At 43.3% G+C, this 21,069-nt stretch overlaps 1 pseudogene; it reads left to right on the top strand.

Moving 5' to 3' along the window:
• Positions 1-5,363: 5,363 nt before the first annotated feature.
• On the top strand, positions 5,364-12,540 carry LOC123483964 (annotated as a pseudogene).
• Positions 12,541-21,069: the final 8,529 nt, after the last annotated feature.

The following is a 21,069-nucleotide window of genomic DNA, read 5'->3' as shown; positions in this document are numbered from 1 at the left end:
ATACAGTAGAGAAGAGCAACTAGTGATGCAGTAGAGTAGAGCACTAGTGATACAGTAGAGTAGACCACTAATGATACAGTAGAGTAGAGCACTAGTGATACAGTAGAGGTAAAGCACTAGTGATACAGTAGAGTAGAGCACTAATGATACAGTAGAGTAGAGCACTAGTGATACAGTATAGTAGAGCACTAATGATACAGTAGAGTAGAGCACTAGTTATACAGTAGAGTAGAGCACTAGTGATACAGTAGAGTAGAGCACTAATGATACAGTAGAGTAGAGCACTAGTGATACAGTAGAGGAGTAGAGCACTAATGATACAGTAGAGTAGAGCACTAGTGATACAATACAGTAGACCACTAATGATACAGTAGAGTAGAGCACTAATCATACAGTAGAGTAGAGCACTAGTGATACAGTAGAGTAGAGCACTAATGATACAGTAGAGTAGAGCACTAGTGATACAGTAGAGTAGAGCACTAATGATACAGTAGAGGGGGACTCCCGCGCCACACCTGCCGACCCCTCGGGGGAGAGAGAGAGATAGGGGGACAGAGAGAGAGAGAGAGAGAGAGAGAGACAGAGAGACAGAGAGAGACAGAGAGAGAACTATGATAACGGTGGGTGAGAGAGGTGAGCTTCATGGTCTAGATCCCTCGTGCTTTGGAACAATGGGAAGGGTAATGAACTGGAATTAGTTCAAAGGGGAATTAGAGAGGAATCTGCTGCTTCTAGCTGGATAGACATACTGCTTGAAATAAGGCAGGAGGGAGGGGGGAGAGATGAAGAGTCTTTGAAGCATACAGTCATGATACTGCATGGTAAATACTATCAAAGAGCCCCGAGAACTGTTACCAAACTGTGGGTGTGTCCCAAATGGTATTTCCACATTCCCTATGTATTGAACTACTTTTGACAAAGGACCTGATCAAAAGTAGTACACTGACATAAGGAATAGGGTGCCATTTAAGACTAAGCCTGTAACGGTGTCTGCAGGCTTCAGAGGGAGGAGGCTAGGAGACCTGGAGGGTGATCTGGGACCACAGCCAATGAGGACAAAGGGAGCTGTATTGGATCACAGGACTGTGTGAATTTGGGGGTCTTGTGAATGTGCACCCTGGGCTGGGCTGATGTTGGTGCATGCCTGTACCAAGGGTACCAACGTAGGGTGAGAAGGGGTCAGTAGGCCAGTGGGTTTGGGTACAAATACTCCAAAGATTAGACTGCATAGGGTGGTGGAAAGACCCTTTGAAAACCTGTGTCGTGTTCATTAGACGCTAAACGGAAGAAACCTGACTGAAACAAGGGAGGGACTACCTGGACTTGTCCAATAAGAAACACTCATTTTGTTTTCCGTTGCTAAACATTTTGCTAGGGTGTGCACTACTGAATAACAACCCTTGTATGAATAATGTATGACAAGCACTCACCACTAACACACAGGTCTCTGATCCAGTCCTACTGCAATCCACAGCAGCAGAGATGGAACAGAGAGACAATGCTGTTATGGAAGGAGTGAGCATGGAGAAAGCTAACTCCAAGGGAACTGCAATAGTATAAAAGTAATCCTTCTACTTCTAAAGTGGTTGTCCCACTGGCTATCATAAGTTGAATGCACCAATTTGTAAGTCGCTCTGGATAAGAGTGTCTGCTAAATGATGTAAAGGTAAATGTAATGCTCCTATCCTTCGCTCTTGAGTTTCGACCGGGTGAATGGAAAAAAGTATGGTGATTGGTCAATAACGACAGTGTAAAAGTGTGATGATTGGTCAATAACGACAGTGTAAAGTGTGGTGATTGGTGAATAACGACAGTGGTGGTGTGGTGATTAGTCAATTAACAACAGTGCAAAGTGGATTGTTGTAATGCAGCCTAAAGGCATAGACCTTGGTTTAAATAAAAAGCCACATACAGACATGACAATATATAACCAGTAAATACAAATACCAGGGGAATAGAACCAATGAAGGCTAGGATGTGTAACTAACTATCTATCCCTGTTACACCATAGAGTTACACCGAGTGGACAAAACATTAAGGACACCTGCTCTTTCCATGAAACAGACTGACCAGGTGAATCCAGGTGAAAGCTATGATCCCTTATTGATGTCACTTGTTAAATCCACTTCAATCAGTGTAGATGAAGGGGAGGAGACAGGTTAAAGAAGGATTTTTAAGCTTTGAGACAATTGAGACATGGATTGTGGTGGGACAACTCAATATCACGAAGGTGTTCTAATGTTAGGTATACTCAGTGGTGGAAAAAGTACCCAATTGTCATACTTGAGTAAAAGTAAAGATACCTTAATAGAAAATGACTCAAGTAAAGGTGAAAGTCACCCGGTAAGATACTACTTGAGCTAAAGTCTAAAAGTATTTGGTTTTAAATATACTTAAGTATCAAAAGTAAATGTAACTGCAAAAAAATATAGTTAAGTATCAAAAGTACAAGTATAAATCATTTCCAATTCCTTATATTAAGCAAACCAAATGACACAATGTTATTGTTTTCTAATCTACAGATAGCCAGCACACTCCAACACTCAGACATCATTTACAAACGAAGCATTTGTGTTTAGTGAGTCCGCCAGATCAGAGGCAGTAGGGTTGATCAGGGATGTTCTCTTGATAAGTGTGTGAATTGGACCATTTTCTTGTCCTGCTAAGTAGTCAAAATGTAACGAGTACTTTTGAGTGTCAGGGGAAATGTATGGAGTAAAAAGTACATACTTTTATTTAGGAATGTAGTGAAGTAAAAGTAAAAGTAGTAAAAAAATATAAATAGTATAGTAAAGTACAGATACCTCAAAAAACAACTTAAGTAGTACTTTAAAGTATTTTTACATAAGTACTTTACACCCCTGGGTATACTCAGTGTATATCTCTGTAACACCATAGTTATATCTCTTTAATACTATAGAGTCTGTGCAGACAATGGAGCATCCCTCTGTACCACCATAACATTTTACATAACAAGGTAGTATGAGGTCATTATAATTACCCTGCAACTCAGATCATGTTTGGCATTTAATCGACTGTAACCATTTTAACATTTTCTTATCTGACTGCAGTTCAACCCTGGGCAGAATAGTGTGTGTGTGTTTGCGTGTAAAGTGTGTGTGATCGACTGTGTCCAGACTCCACTAAGCCAGCTCTGTCCTGAGCAGTTAATCAATGTCAGAAGAAAAAAACTAAAAAACATGTGAAACTGGACACTGCATATCCTGCTGTTCTCCCAGACAAGACTGTTTTTTCTAAACTGAAAATGGCAAATATGTAGCAAGATATTGTAATAACAATGTAGCAAGATGCTGTAATAACTATGTAACAACTTTGTAGCAAAACATTTTATCTGGTTGTTGTGTGAATGTACTCGAGTTTATATGTTTCAAGATGTCAGTATCTGTTTCTACTGTAACTTTTTCGTTCCACCCCGTGTCTGGCCGTCTGACGTGAATGAAAAGCAGTCATTCATAAAAACAAGACAAGGTCGCTCACCATTGGTCACTGGGGTCCAAAGAGCTCTCTGAACGTCGATTGGTCAGTCACTTGAATGGCATAGTGTAACAACCAATGGGCGTGTATTATGGAGTCCTCTATTTTCGCTTAAGGGAAAACCAGACGATTCCATTCAGAAATCCACAATCAAGCTTTGTGTGAGAAGAGCATAGACGTCAATTCTGAAAGGACGTTTGCAACAGCGTGGAGTGAAACATAACTTATTTTCAACATTGCAAAGGAATTACATCTTCGCAAAGGTGAGTTTCACATCAAATTATCAACCGCAACAAAAAGATGCGTATAAGGTTTTTGCGTTAGTTTATTTCAAGCGCCTGTAATGATGCATTAACTTTGACCGACTTGCATCCATAGAATGCGAGTTCTCTGGCAAGCATTTTCTAGCTATCTGGTGGGGGGGGGGCAGCAATGTGAACGCCATTTTATATGTATCTTAATTTGGCAACCATTTTCTTATTCGTAGGAAAATGTTTTTACATGACTTACTTTGAGGTGGGATTGTTTATGTTGCAGTATTTTGGCGTGCTACTGCGCATGCAGAATCTTCATAGACGATTCTAACATTTTATGAATGGAAGGTTCGACTCCTTCCCCCACCCCCATCTTTTCGCTCAGGGATCAAATTTCACTTCATTGAGAAAAACAAGCTGGGGCCATGAGGGGGGAATAAGAAACGGTAGAGGGAGGAGGGTCTGCGGGGGGGTGGGGAGTTTAGCTACTTCTTGAACTGGGTTAGATTTTCTTTGCTGAGATTAACCCTCTCCTACCCTGCTGCCCTGAAAACTTAACTTTATCCAATACTTGTCAAATAATGTTGAAACGTCACCTATAATGTTTTTGATTCAGATTATTGCATGTATACTTTTTATACGTTCTGTTATTGACTCGAAATTAAATATTCCTAAATAATAGTTTATCCAATCTTTACATATATCAAGGACTACTAAACTCAAGCCCCTGATTTGAATCCTATTTTACTAGCACTCAGTTGAACACTTATTCAAAACCGCTCCCGCCTAGTCCTTCTACTTAATGTAAAGACTGTAATGTCAACAGTCTCATCCCCAGATAGCTTACTGTGCCTTGCTGCCATGCCTATGTAAGGACTTTGTCCCCAGCCTATTGAGTACATGCTCACTGACATGGTGTACAGTCCCAACACTCCGATGCAGGGAGGGTTACGCAAACAAACAACACAAAACAAACACCCAAGACAGAGGAAAGGAACAACTGTTTTATCCTGAAGGCAGGCTGAGGTTGTATCCCAAATGGCTTCCTTTGCCCTTTAGTGCACTACTTTTGACCAGGGCCCAAAGGGCATAGTGCACTATACAGGGAATAGGTTAGGTTGCCATTTGGGGAAACATCCTATGTCTGTGTTGACGTTAAATGACAGGTGATTTGGGTATAGGCTACTGACCAGGGGACGCACTTGCGTGCCACTTTTCTCGGCTCTCCACAGAAAGAACAGACCGACGACGAGGATCTCCTGCTGCTACAGTCAGCCCCTCCAACACCAACTTCAGTCCAGAGGGTGTGAAGACATTCAGGCAACATGGACGGATTTTACGACCAGCAAGTCCCTTTCATGTCCCCCTAGTGTGAGTATTTAGACTATTCTCTGGACGTTTTCTCTGATATTTTTTCCACGTAGGATTTTGATCAAAGCACTAATCTGGAAACTTTTCATAGAGTGGATTAAGATAGCACCTGATTTACTTTTTAGATACATAGATGCTTAGGGATTTTTTTGATACCAATCATGTTTAGGCTAATCATTGTTCATTTCCACATCAATGCAATCGCTAATGTTGTAGGTATTTTAAACATTGTCCTAGCAGAATTCTCACATGGAAGAACCAGCGAACGCGCCATTCAACGACCGGAAGAGAAAGTTTGTGGACACCGAGCTTGCCCAGGACACAGAAGATCTCTTTCAAGACCTCTTGCAACTTCAAGAGGCATGGATTGCAGAAGGTGAGTTCTGCTCTTGTCTTTCAGTAGGTTTTCAATCTTGCATCATGCTCATTGTTTTTAGTAACATCAGTGGTTTACCCGAGGCTATTAAATCAGGAAAAACAGGAAAATATAGGTTGTTATTTAAAACTTTATATGACTTCCTCTTTTTAACAAGTGCATCATAAATATTTACCGTTTTTTTTTTCTGTACTGCATCAAGTGCATCATAAATATTTACGTTTTTTTTACTGTACTGTATCAAGTGCATTATGTTTGTTCTATTTACGCCTATTAAAGTGACTCAGCCATGTGGCATGCCATCCATAAGTTAGTCATTTAACTCTCTCTGTTCCCTCTTTCAGCTCAGGTGCCTGATGATGAACAGTTTGTCCCAGATTTCCAGTCGGATAACCGTAAGTACCAACCGATTTTAAATATTTACATGTGTATTTGTGTTACAAAGGGGAATCGACAGCGTCTGCTCTTGCATAGTTGCGCATTTCCTAATGATCCCTTAATTCCCAGACATGGTCTTTGACACAACATACAAGCATCACAAGCACAACAAAGAGATTTACTGTTTTTCCAATACCAGTCTTATCCAGTTGGCATATTAATTCAGTGCGTCACTAGTCAGTGAGTGAATTTTTATGGGTACGTGGTTAGGGCTCATGGGTTGCCTACGTAGGCTGAGGGGAAATTTAACAACAGATTTGTGTCATCGAAAGCAGAAATCCAATTGACGTCGTTGAGCCCTGATTAAACCAACCTCCGCTCATCCTGCCGTTGGTCTTGCTTCTGACCTGTAGCCAATCAGTGGTCTTGCTTCTGACCTGTAGCCAATCAGTGGTCTTGCTTCTGACCTGTAGCCAATCAGTGGTCTTGCTTCTGACCTGTAGCCAATCAGTGGTCTTACTTCTGTCCTTGTAGCCAATCAGTGGTCTTGCTTCTGACCTTGTAGCCAATCAGTGGTCTTACTTCTGTCCTTGTAGCCAATCAGTGGTCTTGCTTCTGTCCTTGTAGCCAATCATTGCCCTCGATGCACACCTTGATTATTGGATTGTAGGGTTTGTGTTCAAACAAAGGAGCAGGAAAAAAAGGGCTACCTTAGAATAAGACACCACTCACCTGGTGAAAATCAAGAATGTTGTGCTTTTATACCAGAGATCCCTCAGCTATCCTCTTTTATAGTCAACCCGAATGAGGACATTCCTATTCTCTGTTCTCTGCCCTGATTCACCACATTAACATCAGAGGAAATAAAGAGAGAACGGTTTGAAACAGGGAGATTTTCTGTTGTAAAGCGTTTCGCTACGGTGGGCCTTACTTAACATGACCCAGGTGCGCCACAGCAGCCTGGGATGGCCTTCCATGGAGTCCCAACCGACCAACCACAGCTCTTGGCTGCTAGGATGGGCTGCGTTCCAATCCAGGCCCACAGAACCCTCATGCTGTTTGCTTTGTACTCATCTCCTCTCTCTTTCGCTGCCTAGAATAATATATGCGTGAGGTTTGAATGGAAGCCTTTGATTTGGCTCCAGACGGAGCTACAGGCTGGTTTAGTTGCAACATGTGAATGATCCTATAGAGGAAGAAAGAGGGTTTTAGAGGCCCGGTCTTGCCTTGTTTCACTGCAACGTTGTATTTCATTCGTCGGGGACGCAGCTAGTGACATTTTTAATGCGGTGTGTATCCTCAGAGTGTACACACTGAGTGAATTGTGCTATGGCACAGCCGGACGATTGTTGTGTTTGCTAAAGAGTCTGAGTGTGTGAAGTCGTGTGTGTGTGCGGCGACGGGATTGGCATGACGCTCCCTAGTTTGGCATGCTACCATTTGGTCTCACAGACCCTTCATTCAGCAGTCCTTCTCCAGTGTGTGTGTGTGGACTCTGCAGCTGGGCAAAGGGGCAGTGTCCATAGCGATCACATGGCATTCTGCCATCAACTCCTTACTCCTTAATTTAGCAATGAACTTGGCTGAGTAGTGAGAACACACTCTTATTAACTACCAGCAATGACCTGTGGTAGAGTTGTTAGTGATTTAAAGAAATGTTGCAAGAGTTTAATTATTGTTCTACTGAGAATTAAATCATATTATAATAATATGCCATTTAGCAGATGCTTTTATCCAAAGCGACTTACAGTCACGTGTGCATACATTTTTACGTCTGGGTGGTCCCGGGGATCGAACCCACTACCCTGGCGTTACATGCGCCATGCTCTACCAGCTGAGCTGCAGGCTGTGGTTGAGTTGCACTGTGGTTCTGTAACGCAGACAATCCAGTTGTCTGTTTGAGGTTTTCCAACTGAAATATAAAGTGTTTCAGTCATAGATGCTCGATGCGCAACACCTTAGCAGATAATGGAGGTCACTATGGGCACTGAGAGGCATAACTCCATAAAGTGTTGACTTTCTGCTGGCCTGTGGCTGCGCTGGGTGATTTGCTAGACTGCCGGAAGCTGAATGATGGCCGTTCTGTGGCACAACAGGAAATGGGGGAGTTGATGTAGGCATAGACCCAGCCTCTGATGCCAACACAGCACCCAGTTAAAGTCCTACTGTATGCACACACACACACACACACACACACACACACACACACACACACAATGGCTGCCTAAGTTACTAACTGTTGGTGGAAGTTGGAGCATATTGGCATGTTCTGGTCTGTGCAACACTTTTCTGCGCAATTTAATACAAATGCATCTTTGTTACTGGTCTGATTGTTGCCTTGGAAACAATGAAAAAAACAACTAGTGAAAGTACACCGTTTGTCATTCACTGCTGGGTTTATAGTTTTCCCTCCCAAACAGAAGGACAGTTTTAGAACCTCAACAATTCACTATTGACTAAACAACAAACAGAAGAGAAAAAAATAAAACAATTGGAGGTTGTAATTAAAGACACCCAGCACACAAAACAAGAATACTGAATACATCCATTCACTGTAGTGAATCTTTAAATGGTGTGTGTGTGTGTGTGTGTGTGATGTATGTATGTATGTATGTATATATATATATATATATATATATATATATATATATTATTGTGCAGTTTTGTGATGTACTCTTCCTTTCTTCAAAGTAATGTTCCATGGTCCTCCAGCCAGTAAAGTGAAGCGAGAGTCCAGCCCCTCCAGAGATCTGTCCCCCTGCAGTCAGGAACAACAGAGACCCACGCCCTACACAGACAAGGACCTTTACAGCAACAGGTACGCTACATTACACACTGACACGGACAAGGTTTTACACCCCGCCCCAAATTGTACTCTCTGTAGAAAGAGGTATTTTCAGTTACAACCAATAAAAGATCATAAAAGACTGTAAAGGGATAGTACATTTCTCTACTATGAAAAATGTATGCACTCACTAACTGTAAGTCACTCTGGATAAGAGCGTCTGCTAAATGACTCAAATGTACTTCTACTAAGACATTGCTTAATTAGGTATACCTAAATCAAGTTGATAAGGCCTGAGGGGGGTGTGGGTATATGGCCAATATACCACGGCTAAGGGCTGTTCTTATGCACGACGCAACGCGGTGTCTGGACACAGCCCTTAGCCGTGGTATATTGGCCATATATCACAAACTCCCGAGGTGCCTTATTGCTATTATGAACTAATTACTAATGTAATTAGAGCAGTACAAATAAATGTTTGTCATAGCCGTGGTATACCACGGCTGTCAGCCAATCAGCATTCAGGGCTCCAACCACACAGTTTATAATGTCAGATAACACACCGTCAATATGTCATGGTAAGTCCACAGAGAGAATACAGCAATCCTCTACAGGCCCAAGTTAACCCCTTCCCTCCCCTCCCTCCACAGTGCCTACAACAGGAAGCCACTCGGCATCAATACTTTAACCCCGCCCGCCTCGCCCTGCAGCCCCGCCCTGCAGAGGCAGATCACGCCCTGTCCATGCGACACACCCCGGCCACAGTCGTCCGACTCACGGGCACGCACTGTCCCCCGATCCCCTCCCACCACCGGACACTCCCGCCACACCCGAGCCAAAGCCAGCCTTTCGCCGTGCCCCGTCTACCTGTCAATCACTCCGATGCCTCCTATAGCTCAGAACACAGGTGAGTTGGCACCATGTGTTGGCTCAGGTTGGCGGCATGTGTTGGCACCATGCACTGTCTGACCCCATAGCTTGTATATCTTGGTTGTAAAACCATGATTGGAACGACTGTAGGCTGGGACTCAGCATGCATTTTCAGTGCCACAGTTGATGTCATGTTGGATAGATTTGAACATGAAATCCCATTGTTGTATGATTTTTTCCTTATTTTGTCTCTCTGTCTGTCTCTGTTTGTCTCTGTCTCTCTCTGTTTGTCTGTCTCTCTCTGTCTCTGATTCCCCCTCTCCAGGTTCCAGCGGCAGCTCTCTGAGCCATGTCAGCCTTTCCCTCCGTCTGACGGTGCCTCCTGTACCCCCTACCCCCTCAGCCCCATCACCCCCACCGCGCCCCCTGTCCCGGTACGGCCGCCCCCTCACAGCGGCACCTGTCAGAGCCCTTGGTCCTCCTCCCTGCTCAGGGCTTCAAGCAGGAGCTGGTCGACCTCCGCTACACCGAGCACGGGGTCCCCACCATGGGCCATCCCCGCACCCGTTCCAGGGCCTCTCTATCAAGCAGGAGCCCCGGGATTTCTGCTTTGAACAAGGTGAGCCCTGGGGAATCGTTGATGGCAACGGACTTTGAGGCTCAGTTTCCCACTCATAGATTCGGCCTAGTCCTGGAGTAAAAAACATGTTCAATGGAGAATCTCAATAGGAAGTGCTTCTCCTTCCATGCCTAGGCTTAATCTGAGTCCGGACAGGAAGGCCCTAAGGGTTTGGAAGCAGCCCAAGCTGTCCAAGTTAGCCGCTCCTTTGAGAGTCAACTGTGTGTGGCTACAAATACAGCGATGGGGATAAAACAGTAAGCATGTTTCAGGCTGATGTGGACACTGAGTATTAGTAGTAGTCGTTGGGTGTGTAGCAGTGTAGCATTCTAAGACACTTATCTTGAAAGCTAAGATGACCTCATTTCACTCTCCATGTCTAGCCCACTTTCTGTCAGTGATGTAACAGTCAAACCCTCTTGATAAAGTCCCAGCTAAAAAAAAACGGGACTGTAAAGAGACTGTTGGCTGTGTGAGAATGTATGTCCGTCTTCTACTGGGTATTATGTCATTAGGCTAATGGCTACTTTAAAAAGATAGCATTGAGAAACTAAGTTAGTAGTAAGAATCTATTCAAAGGAACACCCATTAGTTTTTATATCTTTCTTTTTGTCTATCTTTCTGGTTTGAAGGGTACATGTCAAGGAAAAAGATGTGTAATATTTTCCCTCGTGTCTTACAGAAATGCAGAACTGCCAGTCTTCTTTCGGGAAGTCCGGTAACTTCTACCAAAACAATGATGGGTTGGTCTACGACGGTGAGCCTCATCTGTACAACGACGACACGTGCGTGGTTCCAGAGAGACTAGAAGGTAAGACATTCCTCTATTAATAGTATGAAATACAATGACTTGCCTGGCACAAAATAACCCCTGGAATTGTCCCAAAAGTGCAAACCCCATCCATCCATGCAGAATCAAACACTGAAAGTATTTAAAAAGAAACTATTTGAACCTCTGACTGGTTTGACACAAGGCTTTAGGTGTGAATGGCAGCAGGTTGTGAATCCTGGTATCTGACATCTTCTAGTTATGTCATGGCAGTGTGGATGACAGGAGTAGATCCAAGGGGCCTTGAACAGAGTTAGCAAGCCTGTGTGACATGAACAGAACCTCTTATCTTATCCTCATGCTCAGACTGCCCATCACTGGAATCTTTCACCTGACGGTGTCCACACCACTCCTTCGTTTACACACTCACTCACTCTTTCCCCCTCTCCTGCTGTCCATCCAGGCAAGATCAAGCAGGAGGCCGGAGTGTTCCGTGACGGACCGCCCTACCAGCGCCGAGGTTCCCTGCAGCTCTGGCAGTTCCTGGTCACTCTGCTGGACGACCCGGCCAACGGTCACTTCATCTCCTGGACCGGCCGCGGCATGGAGTTCAAACTCATCGAGCCCGAAGAGGTCAGTTGGCAGTTGGTCAGCAAGCAGAGCCGTGGTTCTAGTGACTGAGTTGAGACTTTAGGGCTCCTTTTGAGTTTTTCATCATTTTGTCTATGAGTTCAAAGTAACTGGAGTGTTACAATAGTTCATGAAAATAGTTGTTACGCTGTGCTTCCAGGAATAATCACACCGTATTACTAAGGCACTAGAAGTGACACACGGGAAACTAACCACAAAAGAAGTTGGTGTATGTATCTACAGGTTGATCAGAATAGTTTCCTTTCTCCTCCCCTGTGGCAGGTGGCTCGGCGCTGGGGCCTCCAGAAGAACCGGCCTGCCATGAACTACGACAAGCTGAGCCGCTCTCTACGCTATTACTATGAGAAGGGCATCATGCAGAAGGTAAAGGTAAAATTTAATTTTAATTCAAAGTCAATTACAGTTCTCTGTTTTGGGTCAAATTCAGTGGAGGCTTTATGAATTGAGGGAAAACATCAGTACAATTGAGGGCTACATTGCACCAATAAACAGTACATTGGTTGCACATAAGGACAGGGCAGATGCATTGCGAGTTTCAGAAGGTTGGGAATAAAGTCCCAAAGTTATTTTCAAACTACTAGCGGTCGTACGCTGAACGACTGTCTAACTCCCTCTGCTCTCTTTGTGTGGGATCAGGTGGCTGGAGAGAGGTACGTGTACAAGTTTACGTGTGACCCCGAGGCGCTCTTCTCCATGGCCTTCCCTGACAACCAGAGGCCCAGCCTGAAGCAGGACCCGGACATCCTGCCCCCGTCTGGGGGGGAGGAGGACACCACCGTGCCCCTGGCCCACTACGAGGATGGCTGTGGCCCCTACCTGGCTGACGGAGGGGAGCGGTGCGTCTCGTTACTGGGCTTCCCCGATAACTACTCATTCTGAGTGTTCTGACCAATGACTGAATAAAGACAGTTGTCATCTGGTACCCTGCCACACCCCTACCTTACCCAAACTCTTGTCCACTAACTACACACCACTACCTACCCCTCGTCCCCTAACTACACACCCCTACCCCTAGTCCCCTAACTACACACCCCGACCCCAAACCCTAGTCCCCTAACTACACACCCCTACCCCTAGTCCCCTAACTACATCACCCAGAGCCCAAGCTGCTGAGCGGATTTGGAGCTCTCTAACCCCCTCCCCTACTCCTATCCCAAACTCAGCCCCTCTTGCCAGTCTTGAGATTACCCTCCCCAAGTCCCAAGGAAAAAACAGTGGGAACCTGAGACGGCCATCTTGCTTCTTCTTTACCCTCTGTTATCAAACTGACTTGTGGGGTCCACATCCTCATCAACATAAACTGAACTGAGCCATGCAGTTTCCACAATCTGCTAGGTAGGAGTGTGACAAAGACAATGTGACGAGGCTATAAAACATTGCCCTTTGATATAGCAATCGTCTTATGGCTCGATCCCAAATAAACAAACAGTAGTACACTCTGACACGCGCACAGGGGCTTCACCTTGGAGAGAAACTACGACTCCAATTAACCTTAGTACCACTGGTGATTATGTAATGTAACCTTGTATGCAATGAATGGGCCAAACACACAGGCACCCGACTGTTCTTATTCATCCATAATACATTGTGCGACTCTTAAGAAGCTGGGACAAGAGTACCCCTGAGCAAGTTGCGTTGGCTGGCATGCCCACTCATAAAAACACCAACACACTGAAATCCAATCTGAAATGGGAGAGGTGGACTCAGGACTGTACTCGCTAGCTCAGCTTTCTATTCATATTTCTGACTCTGGGAATTGTTTTTCTCTCACCAAAAACGTAAAACCTTCACGATGCTCTTTGACCCCTGATGCTGACATGTCCTACCAGATGTATCTTTCCATGACGTTTTGTTTAGATCTTTTCTTTTACTAATTTTGTTGTAACATGTAAAAGGGACACGCATACAAAACAGTATTTTTCCTGAAGCGTTGACTTCATATAAAAAGTGTGTATTGAAAATACATGTTTATGTACTATGATGATGACAAAAGTACTGCAACTGTCATACAGTCCCTTCTCCAAAAACTATAACTCTGCCAATATGAAGCTAAACGGGGCGACTCTTCTCTTCGCATTATGTTTTCTCACAGAAAGCTGTACCATCCTATCGCTGTACCATTCAAAAGTGTTCTGCTTTTTGTAAAGTTTATCGGGAGTATATGAAACAAACATCTAAAATGTAAATGTATATATGAATATATTTTTTGCAAAGTAATTTGTTTTGATGTTGTAGAAGCTGGAAAGTTTTGCCTGGTAACTGGTTTGCATCCTTTAATTCTTGTCAAGAAGTTACGGTGTCCATATTAGGACACAGCCTCAGTCACCGCAGGAGTTGTCTGTCAAGTCCTGCAAAGACTGAGGCTGTCCGAATATGGACACCGTATTTAGGCAGTGGGTTGGAACCAAGAAAGACCATCTTGTTGACTGAGTGGTGGGCGGTGTCGGCGTCACACCTGTGTACCAGTATATTTTGATATGATCGTCTGTCTATATGTGGATTGGGGGTGTCTTGTCCACGACGTTGAGGTTTGCTGGCACTTGTATAAGTGACAACCCCCCCCTTTTCCCCCCAGATACAATGTGTGCCTTCCACTGCTTTTGGTTGATTTTCTTATACTGGACACAATAAACTATACTTTCTGCTTCAAACTGTTGTATTGAGTCTCTTCCCTATTCTGACCAACCAATCTAACTTTCAGTGATGCGTTACTGTGGTTCAAGTTGAGTTGGTCTTTTTGATTGAATTCTACTTCTTATGAATGTATAACAATATACAAAATCTCACACATTCCTGATGTCAGGATACAGTGTTACAATAGTCCTATAAAGAACAGGCAATAAGATGTGGCATTTAAATTGACGCCTGTGCTTAAGCCTTGTTCACACTGCAGGCTTTAATGCTCAAATCAGTTTGGTTTTTCAAATCCGTTTTGGAATCCTGACTGTCCAAACAGCAAGTTACAAGTGACCAGATTGGATTTGTGTGTGTTCAGACAGCAATCATTTGCTGTCATGGTTACGCTAGTTGTCATACTGTAGGAAAAACGTCGTAGTAACAATGGGTGTGTGCACAGTGGTGCAGGCTGATTGGTGGTGGTGCTCGTAGGTTCCTATCACCCAGAAGTTATGTAGCAAGCTAAGGTGACAACAATGGCTGCCATGGATGTTTCCCAGTTGCTTTGAATGTTCAAAATCACAGTGTAAGAACACTTTTAAAGCCTCAAAGGATAAGATGAACCAACTTTCAAAACGAGTCCTTTGATTATTTGAATCAGCTGTGTAGTGCTAAGAACCTCTCCCTCAGCAAGGGCAAGACAATGGAGCTGATTGTGGACTACAGGAAACGGAGGGCCGAGCACGCCCCCATTCACATCGACGAGGCTGTAGTGGAGCGGGTCGAGAGCTTCAAGTTCCTCTGTGTCCACATCACTAAGGACCTATCATGGTCCAAACTCACCAACACAGTCGTGAAGAGGGCACGACAACGCCTCTCCCCTCAGGTTGAAAAGATTTGGCATGAGCCCTCAGATCCTCAAAAGTTCTACAACTGCACCATTGAGAGCATCTTGACTGGCTGCATCACCAGTTGGTATGGTAACTGCTCGGCATCCTGACTGCAAGGCGCTACAGAGGGTAGTGAGTATGGCCCAGTACATCACTGGAGTTGGAAGTCTCTGCCATTCAGGACCTCTATCCCAGGCGGTGTCAGAAGAAGAAGACTCCAGCCGCCCAAGTCATAGACTGTTCTCTCTGCTACCACACGGCAAACGGTACCGAGTGCTACGTCTGGGACCAAAAAGCTCCCAAACAGCTTCTACCCCAAGCCATAAGCCCTAAATACACTAAACAAAAATATAAACGCAACATGCAACAATTTCAAGATGTTACTGCGTTACAGTTCATATAAGAAATCAGTCAATTGAAATAAATTAATTAGTCCCTAATCTATGGATTTCACATGACTGGGAATAAAGATATGTATCTGTTGGTCACAGATACCTTAAAAAAAAAGGTAGGGGGCGTGGATCAGAAAACCAGTCACTATCTGGTGTGACCACCATTTGCCTCATGCAGCACGACACATCTCCTGCGCATAGAAGAACTGGGACATTTTCAGCTTCCAGGAATTGTTTACAGATCCTTGCGACATGCATTATCATGCTGAAACATGAGGTGATGGCAGCAGATGAATGTCACTGCAATGGGCCTCAGGATCTCATCACAGTATCTGTGCATTTAAATTGCCATAGATAAAATGCAATTGTCCTGCCTATACCATAAACCCACCACCACCATAGGGCACTCTGTTCACAACGTTGACATCAGCAAACCGCTCATCCGCACGATGCCATACACGTTGTCTGCCATCTGCCCAGTACTGCGGAAACTGGGATTTATCCGTGAAGAGCACATTTCTCCAGCGTGCCAGCGGCCATCGAAACTGAGCATTTGCCCACTGAAGTTGGTTACGACGCCGAACTACAGTCAGGTCAAGACCCTGGTGAGGACGACGAGCACGCAGATGAGCTTCCCTGAGATGGTTTCTGACAGTTTGTGCAGAAATTATTCGCTTGTGCAAACCCACAGTTTCATCAGCTGTCCAGGGGAAATTGTACATTTGCTGTTGATGCAGATCCCACGGTAGTTATTGGGGTCAAATTTGTCTCCACTTTTGTGGATTGGGGTGGTTTCAACACCACAGGCCTTTTTGGGTTGGAGGGTTTGTATTTGGTCCTGTAGTTCATACAATGTAATTGGAGAATCCAGTGGCTTCTGGTAGTCAATAATAGCTGATTCTAAGATTTGTAATTGATCATGTATATGTTTTTGCTGTTTGTTCTTTGGTATAGGGCCAAAACGATTGGAGAAGGGGTTTATCCATACATCTCAATTTTGGATAGATAGCTCTTCATGTTGTTGTTTGTTTAGTCTGTTCCAATTTTCCCAGAGGTGGTTAGATTAAATGGATTCTTCAGTGACATTGAGCTGGTTTTTGACTTGCTGTTCCTTCTTATTCCTTAGTGTATTTTAGCTCTCCTTTCAGACCAACCCCTCCACACACCTCTCTGTCCTACCTAACACCAGTCAGAGCCAGAACCATATATGTGGTCAGAGCTATGCCAGGTCAGGGCTTCAGTTGACTCCGCTGAGATAGTGGCCCTATTTTGAGGCGGATTAGCTATCGAGGAAAGGCTTGTGCTGAGGACTGTGGATAGGTTTGCAAAGGAATGGTATATTACTGGAAACGTTTACCAGTAAACTACCAGAATTTTGGTAGCTTTCAATTTTTTTTATTTTAATTTTATAAAATGACATCTAGTGGCGTTTTGGGGGTACTTCAGATTATCACAGATATCTGTAATTATCTCTGGCCCTCAGTGTGGCCTTATCACATGTAAAATAATCAATTAAGATGATACCAACAACAAAAAATGATGACAAAGCTGTAAAACATTGTCCTAAATATAAACCATAGTGGATACCATTTGTGTTTAATATGAGGGTTTCAGCCTGAAATATCCTTTAAAAAATATGTACACTTTTATTTATTTAGGTATGTTAATATATCTTTGTAGTAAATATCTTTGCGCCAAACCGGTGGCAGTTGTGAAAAAAGTCAGTAGTTGGTTGAATTGCAGTTGTTAAAAATACTATTGATTAGATACTTTTCTCATTAATTAGGCTATTTTCTCTTGAACCATATGGTCTATCCACTTAAATCTCATGGACAATATGGACACAGATACAAATAAATAAAAAATATGATACATAAATTTAGATAACCTGTTAATAGATAACCTGTTAATTACCTAAATTACAGAAGATTCAATTAACTTTGGTAAATTACCGTAGCTTTACAACCCTAACTGTGGAGGAATGAGGGTAGAGTTGTGTGGTAGGGAGAGTTGTGTTGTTCGGTAGGGAGAGGGTAGAGTTGTGTGGTAGGGAGAGTTGTGTTGTTCGGTAGGGAGAGGGTAGAGTTGTGTGGTAGGGAGAGTTGTGTTGTTCGGTAGGGAGAGGGTAGAGTTGTGTGGTAGGGAGAGTTGTGTTGTTCAGTAGGCAGAGGGTAGAGTTGTGTGGTAGGAGAGAAAACGTTTTGAAACGGTGAGGTACTACCATAGCCCCAACCTGAACTTGTCCAATAGGAACACAGATTAGTATTTACTATTTACAAGACATGTTGTTACCATGTGCCCTACTGGGAACAACTCCAGGAAGTAGACCTAAAGGTCTTGAGCAGTGGTGTGGATAAACCATCCTGACAGTGCTATCTCATTGCTGTGTCTCTGTCCTCACTCTCCAGTTACATAATCAACCTGCTTCAGGCAGCTAAGGAGTTCTGCACATACTCTGAAAGGGACTGTTATAGAAAACTGTACAGGGTTTCACATGCACACAGTCACACACACACATAGGTGGGCAATGAATGGATGCATCCAAAGACAAACGCCCATAGTTCAACATGATGTTCCTCTCTCTAGGGATCCTTTCTGCGTGACTCCCCCTCTTCATCTGTCAAACCCACAAGCACAGCAGATCTCTGGATATCATTGACAGCTCAGTGCAAAATAAATCAGATCAAAATCAGATTAATGTTGTCCTGTACTATATTTACTGTATGAGCTTGAGTTGGATCAGCTCTGGATCAGACCTTTTCCTCTGTGAAGATAACGCATGGATTTACAGAAGCGGTAGCCTATGACAGCGCTAGCCTGGTGAAACCACCCTGATCACGCCGTTCACCTTTCTATTTCACTTCATATATCAATAATCTTTTAATTAGGAGATAATACGTGAGGTTAATCAGAATGGCGAGTGCAGCGATCAGTCGGTTTCACCAGGCTTTGCCAGGGCAGCCCTTACTGAAATGAGACTTGATATACTGTACTATTAGTAGACAGTGCCACTGTGTGGTTTATTCGTGTACTGCACGACATTTTCATTGTCAACAACAGGGGCCTTTTAAGTGTGGGATTCCTCATTGTAGGTACCCAGAACTAGAATTAGATTCTATTTGGTAGGTACAATATGTTGCTACGTAAAATATTTATAACAAATAATAAAAGCCTACATAGATAATACATAATAAAAAAGTTACCTGAGACAGTTGTTGTAGAACGACTCTTTTATTTTGTAAAAGAAAAACGTTTAAGTTACTTCTAGCTTCGCCTTTGACACAATCATCTCGCATTTCACATTATTTTATTTTCATTAGTTTTAATAAATTAAAATGGTACATTATGCATGCAATACCGCATTAGCCGTTGAGTTTTTCGTCTTCCACAAAAAGTATCAACACAAAATGTCCTTAAGAGTTCTGATGAAGCTGCTTGGAAAAGGACAGTTGGAGAATTAGTCACAGCATGAAGCGATGTACACGGTTGCGGTTGCATAGTACATGGAATTTCCATTTAAAACAGCATGCCTTTTTTGTATTGCACATTACTGAAACTTTTGTATACTGAAACGTTTGTGTTGTTCCAACTTGTCCCGTCGAGGATCGTAGTTTTAATGAGAATGCAAGTATACAGCAAATAGCATCTCTCAAAGACATTATGTACATTTATGTATTTTTATAAAAATAATCACCAGCAAAGATGTATCTATTACTTTTTCATATATTGTGATAAATGTTAGAGTTTTTCTTCTTTTTTATTTTGTACATTTTACCAAAGAAAAAAACATTTAACTGTTTTAATGGTCTGGTCGAGTTTAAACCCATGTTATTGAATCAAATCATGAGAATTGTAATGAAACTTAATTTAGAGGCAAAAATTAAGCCTCTTAATTTTTTACAAGAAGACAAAAGAAGAGTACAGGACTCGTGCTTTTTTTCTGATCAGTAACAGAGACCTTTAGAAATGATATCTACACCATTCAAATAACAATTTCTTTGATTGTTTGAAATGTTTTCTTTCCAGGGCATTCACAGGGAAAAAGAGATGGGGTAAATTTTAATTTCACTTCCAGTCAATTCAGAAAATCAATTGGAATTCAGTTAATTCATTTTGAATAGAAAAGGAGACGCCCCCAATGTCACAACAGGGGTAGACATGCTCACACCCAGTACCAGTAACCCAAGTTACCACACCCTCACAAACTGCTCTGGGACTCTGGTGGGAGAGAGGTGAATGGTCTAGAAAAACCCCTCCTGATTGTCTCCAAGCAACAGAGCTGAATCTTGGTTGTGGTTCTTGGTTCTGGTTTTTAATGGTGAGTAACTCCCCATTCAATCAGCCAACACTCACTTTGGCCTGAATCACAATATGACAGAGAAGCATGCTCATAAACGACAGCAGATGTACTTGTATTCTTTTTTCTTCTTCTTCGTTGCAGTCTTTTCGTTTTCAGTCAGTGAACAAACTAGCATAAGAGACATAGATATGAGCAAGGAAATCAACTGGCTCTCTGAAATCAAAGTCAGCGCCCCCTAACCAGACAGTTGGAGCTAAATCATAATTAAGACCCTATCCTTTCAGAGGTTCTTTCTTGTTTTATCATGTTAAGGCATCAGCTGATGCGGGTGCTACAAATGTCAGTACAGTACATCAACTCTAGTGGAGGGAATTACACTAAAAGACAGCTAACAAGTTAACTCTGCACATCTCTCTAACTCAGAATACGCTGCCCCAAGAACTCACTCTCCCAGGATGCACAGAGAGGGACCACCATCTCCATCTTGGTCAAAGCTCCAGTTTAGATGACCTATCCACCGCAGGGCAAACCCTGGTCCTGGAGGGTGGTTGTGTCTCTGTGACCGACCGGGTTCAAACCCGGGCCTCCTGCACGCCAGAATAGTGCATTAGCCCACTAAACTAAAGCCTAGGTATTGGATCGGGGAGCCAATGCAACTCTAGTCAACAAACCACCTTGGATACAACTGAATGCTTCTTATCTCATTAAGAACAAAAATAAAAATCACAAAAATTGTTGCTAGAAATAAACTGACCGAATGAATTTCTTCCATTTCCATTTTCATGTATTCAATTACCCCAAAAATGTTCAGATGATGCACTCTCAAGTAATTAGACTGCACCTATTTTGCACCAATGTGTGCTCTCCTCCTTAAACACCTCCTCTATTTTACACAGGGATATTACTACCAAAGGGAGCATGCCTTTTTCAAGTCAGGGAAAACATGCCAGCTACACAGAGAATCAATTAACATGATGCAAAGGACCCTGGGAAGACACAATCCAACGTTAGTGGAGCAGCGTGGACGGTCAACCAATCACGAGGCTGGCCAGAGAGAAACACAGGAAGCAGCATGGACGGTCAACCAATCACAAGGTTGGCCAGAGAAGAAAACACAGGAAGCAGCATGGACGGTCAACCAATCCCGAGGCTGGCCAGAGATGAGACGAGCTCTGATTGGTTGACACCCCTGCTTCTTGTTATAATACCTCTATGAGGCTCTGACGCAACCGAATCAAGTAGTGAAAATACTGAGATATGCAAAAGTATCACTGTTGCCGCAGTTTATCCGTGGTTCCACTGG

Source organism: Coregonus clupeaformis, unplaced genomic scaffold (genome assembly GCF_020615455.1).
Source record: "Coregonus clupeaformis isolate EN_2021a unplaced genomic scaffold, ASM2061545v1 scaf0174, whole genome shotgun sequence".
In the NCBI taxonomy this organism is placed as follows: domain Eukaryota; kingdom Metazoa; phylum Chordata; class Actinopteri; order Salmoniformes; family Salmonidae; genus Coregonus; species Coregonus clupeaformis.
The sequence above is the reverse complement of the archived record's forward strand: the minus strand, read 5'-3'. Positions and strand labels throughout refer to the sequence as shown.